The following is a 13435-nucleotide window of genomic DNA, read 5'->3' as shown; positions in this document are numbered from 1 at the left end:
GTTGCTTCCCTTTAAACCTCTCCACTTACGTAATTCCTATAAACCTCTTCACTTATGTAATTCCTACAAACCTCTTCACTTATGTAATTGTGATTGAGTTTTTCTACTACCAGAAATCAGCTTAGGGAGTTCTGCAAGTTTCATCTTTTTTTCCCGTATAGAGAACCAGGGAATGAGTCCATTCTTTCTTAGGTAGAATTTTATGTTTATATTATAACTACTCAGGTATTATAGTTAATAAGATGTTGTCATTATAGAATAGAATGATTTTCCAAAGAATTTAAATATATTAAAATGCATCAACTAAAACCATACCATGCTTGTTTGAAGATTCAGAAGAAAGTTCAGAATTTTGCAGTCTCTCTGGGTTATAATCATAAAAATAAGTTATCATTGTTCTTTCTACGTGTATCTAAGAGAGTTTTGGTTATTAGTCGAAGTCAGCTTATAATGTGTCTCTCATGTTGCATTTGTTCTAAGTTTCATTCCATCCAAAAGCAAATTCAGGGTGTCCTGTGGTGCATTTCCTATCTCATAAACATCTTTGTCAGGAACTCCACATGTTCACACAGCAGGGGTATTGAGGTTCATTTAAGGGGAACCAGTTGGAAAGCCCATTTCAGGTGATGTAGACTTTAGCATGAGCACAGGCTGGTGAGCTGCTGGCAAAGCCACATGATGCCGTCAGGGGTATTGGGAAAGAAGAGGTGGCTATTGGTTTACCAGCGGGTCTACCATCAGCTGAGTTTAAACCTGCCTTTTTCCCAGCTTATGTGTCAGTGACAAGAGAAGTATGCTGACATGAGGATCTCATAGCTGGCATCCGGTTTGAACCCAGGCATTATTCTCTACTCAGAAATATCACATGGGTTTACCCAAGGCCAAACCAAGAGACCAGTGGAAATGAGAAGGCACAGTCTTTTTTTGCAGCACCACTCCTTGGTGTCATATGTCAAAAAAATGCAATTCAGTATCAATATCTGTAATTGTTAAAAAAAAAACAGATCATGATAGAGCCAAATTATAAATGAATGTAGCTTCAGTTACAGTTGCAGATAGAAGACAGCATGTCATCCTTTATCCTATGCCACAGTGGCTCATTCATTCATTAATTTTCGTTCAACAGGTACTTGGTGAACATACACTATATGCGAGCCTCTTTATAAGTTGCAAGTCTTCCCCACTGGTTTTTCTAAATTCTAGCTGGAGCCTCTCTTACTTCAGCCCTGACTTAGAGTATTTGCTTGTTTGTGGGATTTTTTCTTCCAACGCAACTCAAAATTTGAGAAGTATGGACAGTGAGCAGTCTTGAGCAGAGAGCTCAGTCGAGGGTAGATGAAAGGCTGGGGGCATCTGAGACTGCAAAGCCAGATGTTCAACCAGAGAAGGACAAAGGGATGATGTTTCTGGGTATTTCTCCAAGCACTTAATCTATAAGTGGCACTAGACACTACTATACATAGAAAAGAAAAGACACAGGTTTTTACAGGAACTCTTCTCATGGATTGCATTCTGCGTGGTTGGAAGGAATACTTGGACAAGACAGTTGGATTGGGGCGGGGCAGACGAATGTTTTGATTTCCTGAGTGGGGCTCCCACGCTCAGCTGGAAAAACTGAGTTGCTCAGAAAAAGAAAAGAAACTCAAGGTGGATATGGTGGCTCATGCCTGTAATCCTAGCACTTTAGGACGCCAAGGTAGGAGGATCACTTGAGTCCAGGAGTTCAAGACGAGCCTAGGCAAAATGGTAACACCCATCTCTACCGAAAAATAAAATTCTCAGGCATGGTGGCATGCACCTGTGGTCTTAGCTACTTGGGAGGTGGGAGGATTGTTCAAGCCCAAGAAGTGGAGGCTGCAGTGAGCTGTGATTGCACTACTGCACTCCAGCCTGGACGACAGAATGAGACTCTGTCTCAAACAATGACAACAACAAAGAAACTGAGAACTCCCTACATAACTTCCCTCTCAGCTTTTCCCACTTGTAGTGCACAGTCTCCCTTCTAGGTCAAACAAGTGACTAAAGAGTATTAGAAACTGCAAATTAGCTATACAAGGTGCCTGATTCCATGTTTAACCATATTCTTCTTGCTTCTCTGAGATCTACTATTGGTGTGGCTTGAAAAGGAGGAAGGCAGAAAGCCACAAGAGGGCTAGCAGGGTGTTTAGCAATAGAGGAGAACTCCGACCCAATTTCTACCCCCGCCCTTCTGCCTGCAAAGCAGAGCAGGCTTTTGAAAAATGTAATGTGAGGCAATATGTCTTTGGCCATCTCTCCTTTCTCCACTAGAGCCTCTCCCCTGCTCCAGGCACCCAGTGCTGTGAGTGTCAGCCCTGGCAATTTTGAGTTCCCCATGGTGGTTCTAGACATTCTGCTTGCTCACCCCTCAACCCCTCATCACAGTTTAATTGATACCTGTTTGGTCCCCTTAGGGCCTTATTAGGTAAGCTAAAGTACTGTGTTCTAAAATAATGGTTGACTTTGGATCCATGTCTAACTTCTCCAGATAGAGACGTAGAGTTCAAAAGCAAAGCATGAGAGATGGGTAGTTTATTTCAAAGGCATACATCTGTCATGGTGGGCTCTGTGACAGATGGAGAGAGATTTAGGGGTGTGTGCATCTGTCAGCAGCACGCTCAAAACCACAGCACGTGCGTGGAAAAGAAGTTCCCATTCATGCCACAGGCCTCTCTTCCTTTAACCTCATTGGTTAAGTTCCGAGTGACTTTAAGGCACAGTACAAACCAGAGGACATCAGGTTTTGTTAAATGTTCTTTCCCTGTTTTCCCTTTTAAACCTCTTCATCTGCTTGTAGCCCAGCATAGCAGGAGAGAATGGTTTCTCAGCCTCTTTTTCTTGTTAGGGGTAATACATTAGTGTTTGTTCTCAACTGTGAACAACAGGTGCATGGAAATCATAGTCGGGGAGAACAGGCAGCAGCAATCAGACTAATACACTCTGCGGGGAGGAGGAGCGCCAGGCACTTTAATTGACTCATGCATTTGGGATCTGAGACCATTTTAAAAGATTTCAGTCTGTAGTAGAACAGTCTGTCAGCTTTCATTTGGGATTTTAAGGTGAACTGGGGACTATTACCCAGGGAGAAGAATTTTGTAAATGTTTTACACTCGTTTCTTATGAGCATACATTAGAATTCAAATATATTTCTTTAATCCTGTTGACAATTTTTCACTTGGAAAAGAGTTGAGCAAAATAGCTCTTACGTGATTTCACTTGAACCAATGGGCCCCATTACCATTTGAAATAAAAATCCCTTTCCATTTAAGCATTTTTCTTTACTGCAGTGGTTCCTTTTTTATTTCTAATAATCTCCTTGATTCCTTCCATTTTATTTACCTTTGGTTTTTTCTCAAAATATTAAGAGTCACAGGCAGCAACAGAAAGTGGAGTGTTTTATGCTTAATACCTGACACAGAAATTTAGCAGTGTTTGGCTAAAGAATTTCAGGAGAAATAGACACCTTTATGAACTGAGGTTTTCCATTAGCACATTCCCACATAGACCATCTTCTGGAGACAGGTAACATACCATTCTCTTCTTTCTGCATTTTTAAGAAACTGTGAGAGGCATTAGCAACTATTTGCTAAAAGTACAGAAGCAGAGACTCTAAGTGAGGACTGAGAAGTAAACAGCTTGGCTCCAACATGTTCACATGAATTACTTTAGTTTCCTTTTAGTTTTGTTTACTACTTTATCTTATCCTTATTTTCTAACAAGGTAAGAGACAAAAAAGCGCATTAATTATAACCATCAAATTTCAGTTTCTGAAAGAGACCTTAGAATAAGAAGGATCAGCCAGGTGTGATGGTATGCACCTGTAGTCCTAGCTATGTAGGAGGCTGAGGCGGGAAGATCCCTTGACCCTGGGAGTTCGAGGCCAGTATGGACAGCATAGCAAGACCCTGTCTCAAAAAAAGAATAAGATGGATCTGGCATTTAGTGAATGATCAAAGAAGACAAAAATTCCATTATTCCAGGAATTTTTTAAAAAATGAGTTATTTGCTGCTGTCAAATGTGAATATGGAATTTGTAAAAGGGTGGAACTTGAAAGCAGATAATGTAACTGAATATGAACTGTTGAAATGCACTGAGGTAGTTAGGAAGAATGAAAAGGACCTACTATTTGATAGCATAACAGGGTGACTATAGTCAATAATAACTGTACATTTAAAAATAACTAAAAGAGTATAATTGAACTGTTTGTAACACAAAGGTTAAATGCTTGAGGGCATGGATACTTCATTATCCATGATGTGGCTAGTTCACAGTGCATGCCTGAATCAAAACATCTAATGTACCCAATAAAATATATGCCTATGTACTCACAAAAATTTAAAAAATCATTGAGGGCTACTCTAGGAGAGAAGAGAGAGAGAGAGAGAGAGAGAGAGAGAGAGAGAGAGAGAGAGACAGAGAGTGTGTATAATATCTTTCATTTTATAACAAACCAATCTGTCAAACTTCCTTTTTTTCCCATGGAATTAATAAATTGGGAGGAGCATTTTGTATGCTTCATAATTAAATTAACTTTGATGACCATTTAAATCTTTCAGTGAGAGCCTGGAAAAAGAAGAGGCTAGTGGGACCCACTCTGGCAGTGCTGTGCTGAGGGTATATTGAGGAATATCTGTTTTTTAGAATCCGAACTACTGGAGGAAATGACTAAAATGAATGAACAACTATTACTTGGAGAGAAGATAAATAACAACCACACTTCGTCAAACACAATGCTATTCATATACAACGTTCTTCACTGAGTCTTCACCCAGACTTTGGCAGTAGGGGCTCTCATTCCCATTCCGCGGAGGGATGCTGCCCAGATGGCCTGGCACACATATCCTTTGCTGGCAAATCCAGTGCTCTCTGTCCTAACCCGTGAGGCCTTCCCAGTAAATACCCTGCTACCCACAGTGGATAATTCTTCTAGGTACAGAAATATTTAGGTAGGGGTAAGTTTGCCAGAATTAGCAAATAAAAATAGAGAATACCCTTCATATGTCCTAAATATTATATAGGACATACTTAGATTAAAAAAAATTATTATGTATCTGACAATCAAACTTGACTGCTGTCCTGTGTTTTATCTGGCAACTCTAGGTAAGAGAGTAATGGGAACAAGGCACCTGAAGAAAAAAGTAGGAAAGAAATTAGAACCCAACAATGAGTCTAAGGTCCAGTAAACAGTGAGGAATGTTCCTAAGGAACAAAAGATGTATGAAGCTGTAGCCAAAGGTATGATAGTGGCGGTATCAAGATGTGGATGAACTGGAAAGAAGTATACTTGGAATAAGCTTTCAATAAACAGGGACAGTATCGAGAGTGACTTTTATCTAGAAAGGACTCAGTTATTATTAGTTAGAGTAAGACCTACCATTCTATCCGGAATGGCTAATGCCCTGGATGCCAATAGTAGCCACACATTATATGGGTATTGAATGACTGAATTGGGAGCACAAACTTAGGAGTGATGTTAGTTGCCATGTATTAGCTTTGTCACTTTGATAAGGTTACTTCACATCTTTGGGCTTCAATGTCTTTTTTTTTTGTAGAATAGAGTTAATATTATTGCCTTTTGCTCAATAAATGGCAGAAGTGGCTTGTCTTCTTCACTGTTGTCATCACCATCATCATCATCATCATCATCATCGTCATCATCATCATCATCATCATCTAGGGTAGGAACTGGTAAGCATTTTCTGTAAAGTCCCAGATAGTAAATATTTGAGGTTTGTGGAGCCATAATGTCAACTCTGTCATTATAGTCTGAAAACAGCTACAAACAATAGATACAAGTATGAACATGGCTGTGTTCCAATGAAACCTTACTTACAAAATCAGGCACTGGGTCAGATTTGGCCTGAAGGCTGTACTATGCCAATCCCCGATTTAAAGCAGGGCTCCTCAATCACCTCACAAATCTCATGACTATAGGGAAAGGATGGGGAAAGAAGGAAGGAGGTGGCCCTGGAACCGGTGCATAAGCTGGAGTACATTTCTAGCAGGAGAGGTGTAGGAACCCCCACACCAAGTGTAGAGAAAAGAAGGTGGTAGAAGACTTGGGTGTCAACTGTGTGTGGTGAATACTAGCCTTTTGGGAAGCCCAAACTTAGAAGAATAAGCAAGAAAGATGTAGCCTTTCTAACAAAACCTGGAGGGCAAGGGTTGGGCTTTATGTACTTTTATAATAATACTTAACGCAGAGTTGGCAGAATGTTTACAATCTTATGAAGCTATAGATCAGGTTTTCCAGGGAATTTGAAGCATTTCACCCACAGGATGTTTCACACATTAGCATAATTTACTCAAAGTGTGAGGGATATATCTTCTACAATTCAAATGTGGAGAATGGGCATAGACAGATTACATATAGGCCTTCTTAATTGGAAAAAATAAATAGTGAAAAAAATAATGCAGTGTTATTCCAAAAAAGGGGTTTTCTTTACCAGGTTTGATGGGACAATGTATCTATCTATCACAAGCACTCTCATGGAAATGTGAGTTATTACCACTATCCATCTCCACAACTTCTTTTAAAATTAGCCAGGTGTGGTGGCACACATCTGTAGTTTCAGCTACTGAGCCACAGAATGGCTTGAACCAGGGGAGGTTGCAATTAGCTTAAATGGTGCCACTGCACACCACCCTGGGTGACAAAGCAAGACCCTGTCTCAAAAACAAAAAAGAAAGAAACAAAGAAAAAGTGCAAAAGGAAAAAATATAGCATATAAATAAAAAGCACCTGGTTTGCCTTTTCATGTTTTGTTTTGTTGGTCATTTTGAGTTTTTCTTTCTTTTCTTTTCTTTTTTTTAAGAACAAAATCCTTACAATGTGTCGAGAAAGAAGAAAGTGAGAAAAACTAATTAATGTCTTTCTCTATGTTCCCTTGGAGAATCATGGGCTTTGCATATTGAAAGTTATTTTCCTCTGATGATACAAGACTGTGCTGAAATTCCTGTAGTGGGACATGGGAAAGAGTGAGGCTGAGAAAAAGCATGAAAACCATTCCAAAGCCAGTGACTTTTGAGAATCTGGTGTGTACTAGGGGCTTGTTGGGAGACTGGCTTTGCAGCTTTTTCACTGCCTTTTCCAGAAACATCTACCACTAGTATTTTAATTGGTTCTTCTCATCCCCACAAGTAGTCAATGACTTCTACATGATGTTGAGCTAATAATTTTTTTCCCATTAAAAATGTCTTCAACTACACAAAAATACATAAAATATAAAACTTACTATTTTAAACATTTTTAAGTGTATATATAATTCAGTGGCATTTAGTAAATCAGTGTTGTGAATTATCACTACCATTCATCTCCATAACTTCTTTTAATCTTGCAAAACCGAAACTCCATACCCATTAGACTAAACATCCCATTCCCCTTTCCCCCTAGCCCCTGACAACCACCATGCTACATCCTATCTCTAACAGTTTGACTACTCAGACACTGTCTTAGTTCATTTCTGTTGCTTATAACAGAATACCCAAAACTGGATAATTTATAAAGAATAGGAATTTATTTCTTACAATTCTGGAGGCTGGGAAGTCCAACATTGAAGGGGTGCATCTGGTGAGAGCCTTATTGCTGGTGGTGACTCTCTCTGCTGAGTCCCAAGGCGGTGCAGGGTATCACATGGCGAGGGGGCTGAGCATGCCAATGTGCTAGCTTGGGTCTCTTTTATAAAGCCACCAGTTTCCCTCCCAGGATAATGCATTAATCCATTCATAAGGACAGAGCCCTCACTATCCAATCATCTCTTAAAGGCCCCGCCTCTCAATATTTTTACATTGCGGATTAACTTTCAACATGAATTTTTCAAGGGACATTTAAATCATAGCAGGTACCTCACAGACGTGAAATAATACAGTATCTTTTGTGTGTGTGTGTGTGTGTGTGTGTGTGTGTGTGTGTGACTGGCTTGCTCACTTCAAATAATGTCCCCAAGGATATACATCCTTGTGTTTCTTAATGCCCCAAATGAGATCCCTCTAAAAGTATTCCCATAATACAATGAACTTCTTTTTTATACAATTTGTGAAAATTGTGACTTTTAAGTTAAAAATGGGTATTTAGTAGGCCATGCAACTATTATGTCAAGGAAGGGTAGGGAATTCAGGCATAACCAACTCCAGCATTTCCAGCAATGTCCCAGGGCCTCTCTGCTGTGTCCTGTGTTGGTTTCTTTCTAAGCTAAGCATTCTGCTCATGGCAGAGATTGTGTTGTCCTCACAGCTAGCACTCCAAGCTTAAAAGGTTACAGGGTGATTTGTCATTTATATGTGTGATGGTGTTTCTAATGTCTGTCTTCTTCCCTGGATGGTAAGGTCACTTTGTACCCTGCATCCCTGGCACATTTCCTGACACAGAGTAAAGGAATGGAAGGTTGACGAGGCCTAAAAGATTCATGTGTGAGGAGAGGAGAGGAAGGAGACAGGACTAAATTGGGAGGCATGATGCCTTTAGGATGATGGCGTTCTATGGAGAAGTTCCTGATTCTTTAAAATTAGAATGCATTTGATATAAACTACACAAAGGCAGATGGTTTCGAAATCAAAGCTTTGAGAAATTGAGACCTTATTTCAACAATTGCTGAAATAAGAAAAAAGGTTCTTTTAAAATATACTTTATTTTAAAAAGTTTTACATTGTTAAAAAATTGAGAAGCCAGTGCAGACTTCCCATCTACCCCACACTGAGATTCCCCATTATTAATATCTTACATGACACTATGGCACATTTGTTACAATTAATGATCCAGTAATGAAACATTATTATTAACTACAGTCTATAGTTGATTCTGATATCTTTATTTTGTTTACTTACTTTTTTCTCTTCCAGGATCCTGTATTCATTTCCTATGACCACTGTAAAAATTTTTGACAAACTAGGTGGCTTAAAAATAAAAAACAACACAAAACAAAATGGGCCAAGTGTGGTGGCTCACACCTGTAATCCCAGCACTTTGGGAGGCTGAGATGGATGGATCATGAGGTCAGGAGTTCAAGACCAGCCTGACCAATATGGTGAACCACCCCCCATCTCTATTAAAAATACAAAAATTATCCAGGTGTGGTGACATGAGCCTGTAGTCCCAGCTACTCAGGAGGCTGAGGCAGGAGAATTGCTTGAGCCCGGGAGGCGGAGACTGCAGCAAACTGAGATCACCCCACTACACTCCAGCCTGGGTAACAGAACAAGACTCCATCTCAAACAAACAACCCAGAAATGTACTGACTTACAGCTGCAGAGGCTAGAAGCCTAAAATCAAGGTGCCAGTAAGGCTACACTCCCTCTGAAGCCTGTAGGAGAGCCCTTCCTTTTCTCTACCTGGTTTCTGGTGGCTGCTGGCAATCTTTGGTGTCCCGAGGCTTATAGCTGCATAATTCCAATCCCTGCCTTCACCATCAAATGGCCTTCTCCATATATCTTCACATGGCCATCTACTTATAAGGACAGCAGTTGTACTGAATTCGAGAACTACCCTACTCTAGACTGTATCCTAATTTAACTAGTTACACTACAATGACTCTATTTTCAAGTAAGGTTATATTCAGAAGTACTGGGGGTTATGATGTCAATGTATCTTTTTTTAAAATTTTTTTGAGAAGAGATTCCATTCAACCCATAACAGATCTCATCCAAGACACCATGTTATGTCATGTCTCCTCAGGCTCTGCTTGGCTGTGGCAGTTTTTCAGAATTTCCTTGTTTTCTGATGACTCAACACATTAAGGAATACCAGATAGGTGTTTTTGTAAGATGTCCCGTTTTTTGGAATGTGTCTGATGCTTTTCTTATGATAACACTAGGGTTATGTGTTACTGGCAGGAAGGTCACAGAGGTAAAGTGATATTTTCATCACACCTTATCAAGGGTACACACTGTCAACAAGATTTATCACTGTTGATGTTGACCTTGGTCACCTGGCCAAGGTAGTGTTTGTCAGGTTTCTCTACTGTAAAGTCACTTTTTTTTTTTTCTCCCTTTCCACATTGTGCATTTTGGAAGGAAGTTGCTATGCATAGCCCACACCTAGGGAGTGGGGAGTTAGGCTCCTGCTTTTCAGGGTGAAAGATCTACATAAATTATTTGCAATTCATCTGTGTGGGAGATTTGTCCCCTTCCCCACCTTTATTAATTTATTTAATCATGTATTCATATCAGCATGACCTCATGGATATTTTATATGTTGGGTTATAATCCATTACTACTCTATTTTGTTGCTCAGATTGTTCCAGCATTGCCAGTGGAAGCTCTTTCAGTTGGCACCTGTGTCATTTTGAGAAGCCAGGGCCTATAAGAAGGTAATAAAAGTTAAATGAGATGATAAGGGAAGGGCCTTAATCCAACAGGACTCGTGTGCTTCTTACAAGAATAAGAGACACAAGGAAGCAAGGGATCATGCTCATGTGCTTTCTTCTCTCTCTGTCTCTCCCCAATCTCTCTCTCTCTCTTTTTCTCTCTATCTGTGTGTGTGTGTGTGTGTGTGTGTGTGTGTGTGTGCATGCACAGAGGAAAGGACGTGTGAGGACACACTGAGAAGGTGGTCTCCTATGAGCTAGGAAGCGAGGCTTCTCCAGAAACCAACCCTGACATTACTTTAATCTTGGACTTCTAGACTCCTGAACCATAAGAAAATAAATTCCTATTATTTAAGCCACCCAGTCTGTGGTATTTTTTATTTAACAACAGCCCTAGCAGACTAATACATCCCATCAATTTCTTTTCCAAGCACTTCCATATTTTCTGGAACCATAAAATTCTCCAGACTTGTATATTTCCTGCCCAGTCCTAAAATCAGCCATTTTTTTTTTGTTGTTGAAGGAATCCTGGTTCCCTTTATCAGAGAATGACATTAGACACCAAGATCTGGGCAACCAAAAGGGTTTAAATAAGGAAAGTGAATGGTTCAGGAAGCTGAGAGGGAGAAAGAGTCATAGGCACAATGCCTATGAAAAAGAAAGGCAGAGAATTGCCCAGGTCAGGCAAAGATTTCCTGGTTAGAGACGTGAGCGGTTAAGGTGAAGAGAGATGAGTGCTTGGATATGAAGAAGACAGACACAGAAAGTCCCAAAGTCAGCTGAGGAGCTCAAGGTAAAGGGCCTCGTTACAACCTAAGCTACTGATTATCAGCCATTGAGGAGGTCTTCAAGAACTGATGAAAAATATCCATGTTCCATTGCCTGCCCCACTTCCAAAGAACAACTGTCTAGTGGATTGTGACTTCAGAGTCTGTGAGATCACAGATGTCTTCAAGAAGTCCTAGTATGATGGGAAAACATGGTAGGAAATCTCTGCACTTACAGACTTTGCTGCTCAGCTCTAGCCATCTAGTGAACTTGACCATCAGGTAACCAAGCTAGTGTCTCAGACAGGTTCATATCAGCATTTCAAATTATGCGATGATTTAAACTGATGGCTAGGATGACTGGGTGCACATCCGTTCTGTCATTGAACTGGGCTGTTGTCTTTAAACTCAACCATTGAACTTTCTGAGCTTCCTCTGAATGTTGTTCCACATGCAGTGTTGTTCCACATTTTAACACAAGTCATACCTCATATATTGGCAGCCAGGAATGACCAAAGTTGGGCACCTTGCTGGCACAAAAAGAGAGCTTAATGACTTGACTTTGGTCATCTTGGGCAAAAGGGTAAAAGTGATTTGTCCTAGGGAGGCTGTGTACAGATTACAGACAGTAGCAAGGAGAATTTGTACAGTGTCTGGCACACAGAGCTCTGCAGTGGGAACACCTCACTTGCTGTAGTTCTCACCTCAATACGGCTTCCTCTTTTTTTCCATCCTTTTCCTCTCAAGCACTCGAGCCTTTGTCTCATACCCTAGCTGTTCACGGTTCTAAGTTCAATGTTCTACTTGGACCCTTCCTCCTTCAAAGGCCCCAATTCAAAAGATCTTGGTCTTCACCACTCATCAAAACTCTCATTTTCTGACATTCTAATCTCATCAAGATGTTGGGAGAATGCATTTTGCTTAGTTGGTTAAAGAAGTCCATCATAGACTGTGAATAACTTATAGGCATTAATACATTAATTAATGCATGTTATGAATAAATTAAATACATGCTTTTTCAAGCACATCTCTGATTTGTGTGTGTGTGCACGTGTGCACACATGTGCATGCACACAGGTACTCTTGACTTGTGTCTAACCTGAAGGTCATAGATCATGGTGATTAGAAGGGCAGGCTCTGGAATGAGTCTACTGAGTTTTATATCTGGACTCAGTCTCATATTATTTGTGACATCTTATGAAAGCTACTAAGGCTCTCCGAGTATTCCTGTGTCTTCATCTCTACAACAGGTCTAGTAATAAAGGCTATCACTTTAGGTTATTGTAGAGTGAAATGAGATGATATATGTAAAGCACTTCAAGGAGTGTCTGGTACACAGTAAGTTGTCAAGTAAATGTTAGTTACTGTGATAGTGGATAATTGAGTCAGTAATCCTCCCATCTCACCTCTGCTTTGAATGTCAGACAGGGGGGACACAACTTGATATTCCTTTCTCAAAAATTTCTTGCTGATGAGAAACACATCTTCTTTTGTTTTGTTCATGAATAGAGCAAAATTCTAAGAAGTCAGCATCTTACCTTACAGTAATTTGAAGGTTGATTCTATGGACTAAATTGCATTCCCTCAAGATTTGTATGTTGAAGCCCTAACTTCCAATGAGATGGTATTTGGAGATAAAACCTTTGGGAGGTAATAAGATTTAGATGAATTCATGAGGGTAAGGCCCTATAATGAGATTAGTGCCCTTAAAAGAAGAACCACCAGAGAGCTCACTCTCTCTCTGCTATGTGAAGACACAGTGAGAAGGTGGACGTCTACAAATCAGGAAGAGAGCCCTCATCAGACAACCATGCTGGCACCGTGATCTTTGACTTCCAGCCTCCAGAAACGTGAGAAATAAATGTCCTTTAAGTCACCCAGTCTCTGGTATTTTAGTATGGCAGCCTGAGATGACTAATATAGTTTGAGTGATACCATGTCCTTAAAACTATGCAAGTATTCAATATCAGGACTTTTCAGTGAACTGGTAGAAACTTAGCTTGTTCAGTTTCATCTTAATAGTAAAGTTAAGACTTAATCCACTGACATGTGATCAGGCTTTGTCAATTATAGTCACAGGCCACGACCCCAGATTTCTTTCAGATGAATCATAAAATTATTATCTCTAAACTGGATAAGAATTTAGGAGTCATTTGATCTGTCTTCCCATGTGACAGGTAGGGTCACTGAAGCCCAGAGTGGTTACCGGTTTAGTATAAGTCACACAGCTGGAGCCCAGACTTTCTCTCTCCAGGCCAGTGTTCCCCTCACACAAGACCTCAGTGTATATCCTCAGTCACAAGGAGGTCTGGAGGGGCTGTAGAGATGAATTAGCCCAAAGCAGAGTT

At 40.2% G+C, this 13435-nt stretch overlaps 1 long non-coding RNA gene across 1 annotated transcript in view; it reads left to right on the top strand.

Annotated features, from left to right (window-relative positions):
* Positions 1 to 6765, top strand: part of LOC141584602 (uncharacterized) — a 65775-nt gene extending 59010 nt beyond the window's left edge. Inside the window, exon 3 of the long non-coding RNA XR_012517751.1 lies at positions 4661 to 6765. This is a non-coding gene — a long non-coding RNA (uncharacterized LOC141584602). The remainder of the gene's footprint in view (positions 1 to 4660) is intronic.
* Positions 6766 to 13435: the final 6670 nt, after the last annotated feature.

Source organism: Saimiri boliviensis, chromosome 5 (genome assembly GCF_048565385.1).
Source record: "Saimiri boliviensis isolate mSaiBol1 chromosome 5, mSaiBol1.pri, whole genome shotgun sequence".
Classification (NCBI taxonomy): domain Eukaryota; kingdom Metazoa; phylum Chordata; class Mammalia; order Primates; family Cebidae; genus Saimiri; species Saimiri boliviensis.
Note: the sequence above shows the minus strand (reverse complement) of the source record. Positions and strands in the feature narration are given on the sequence as shown.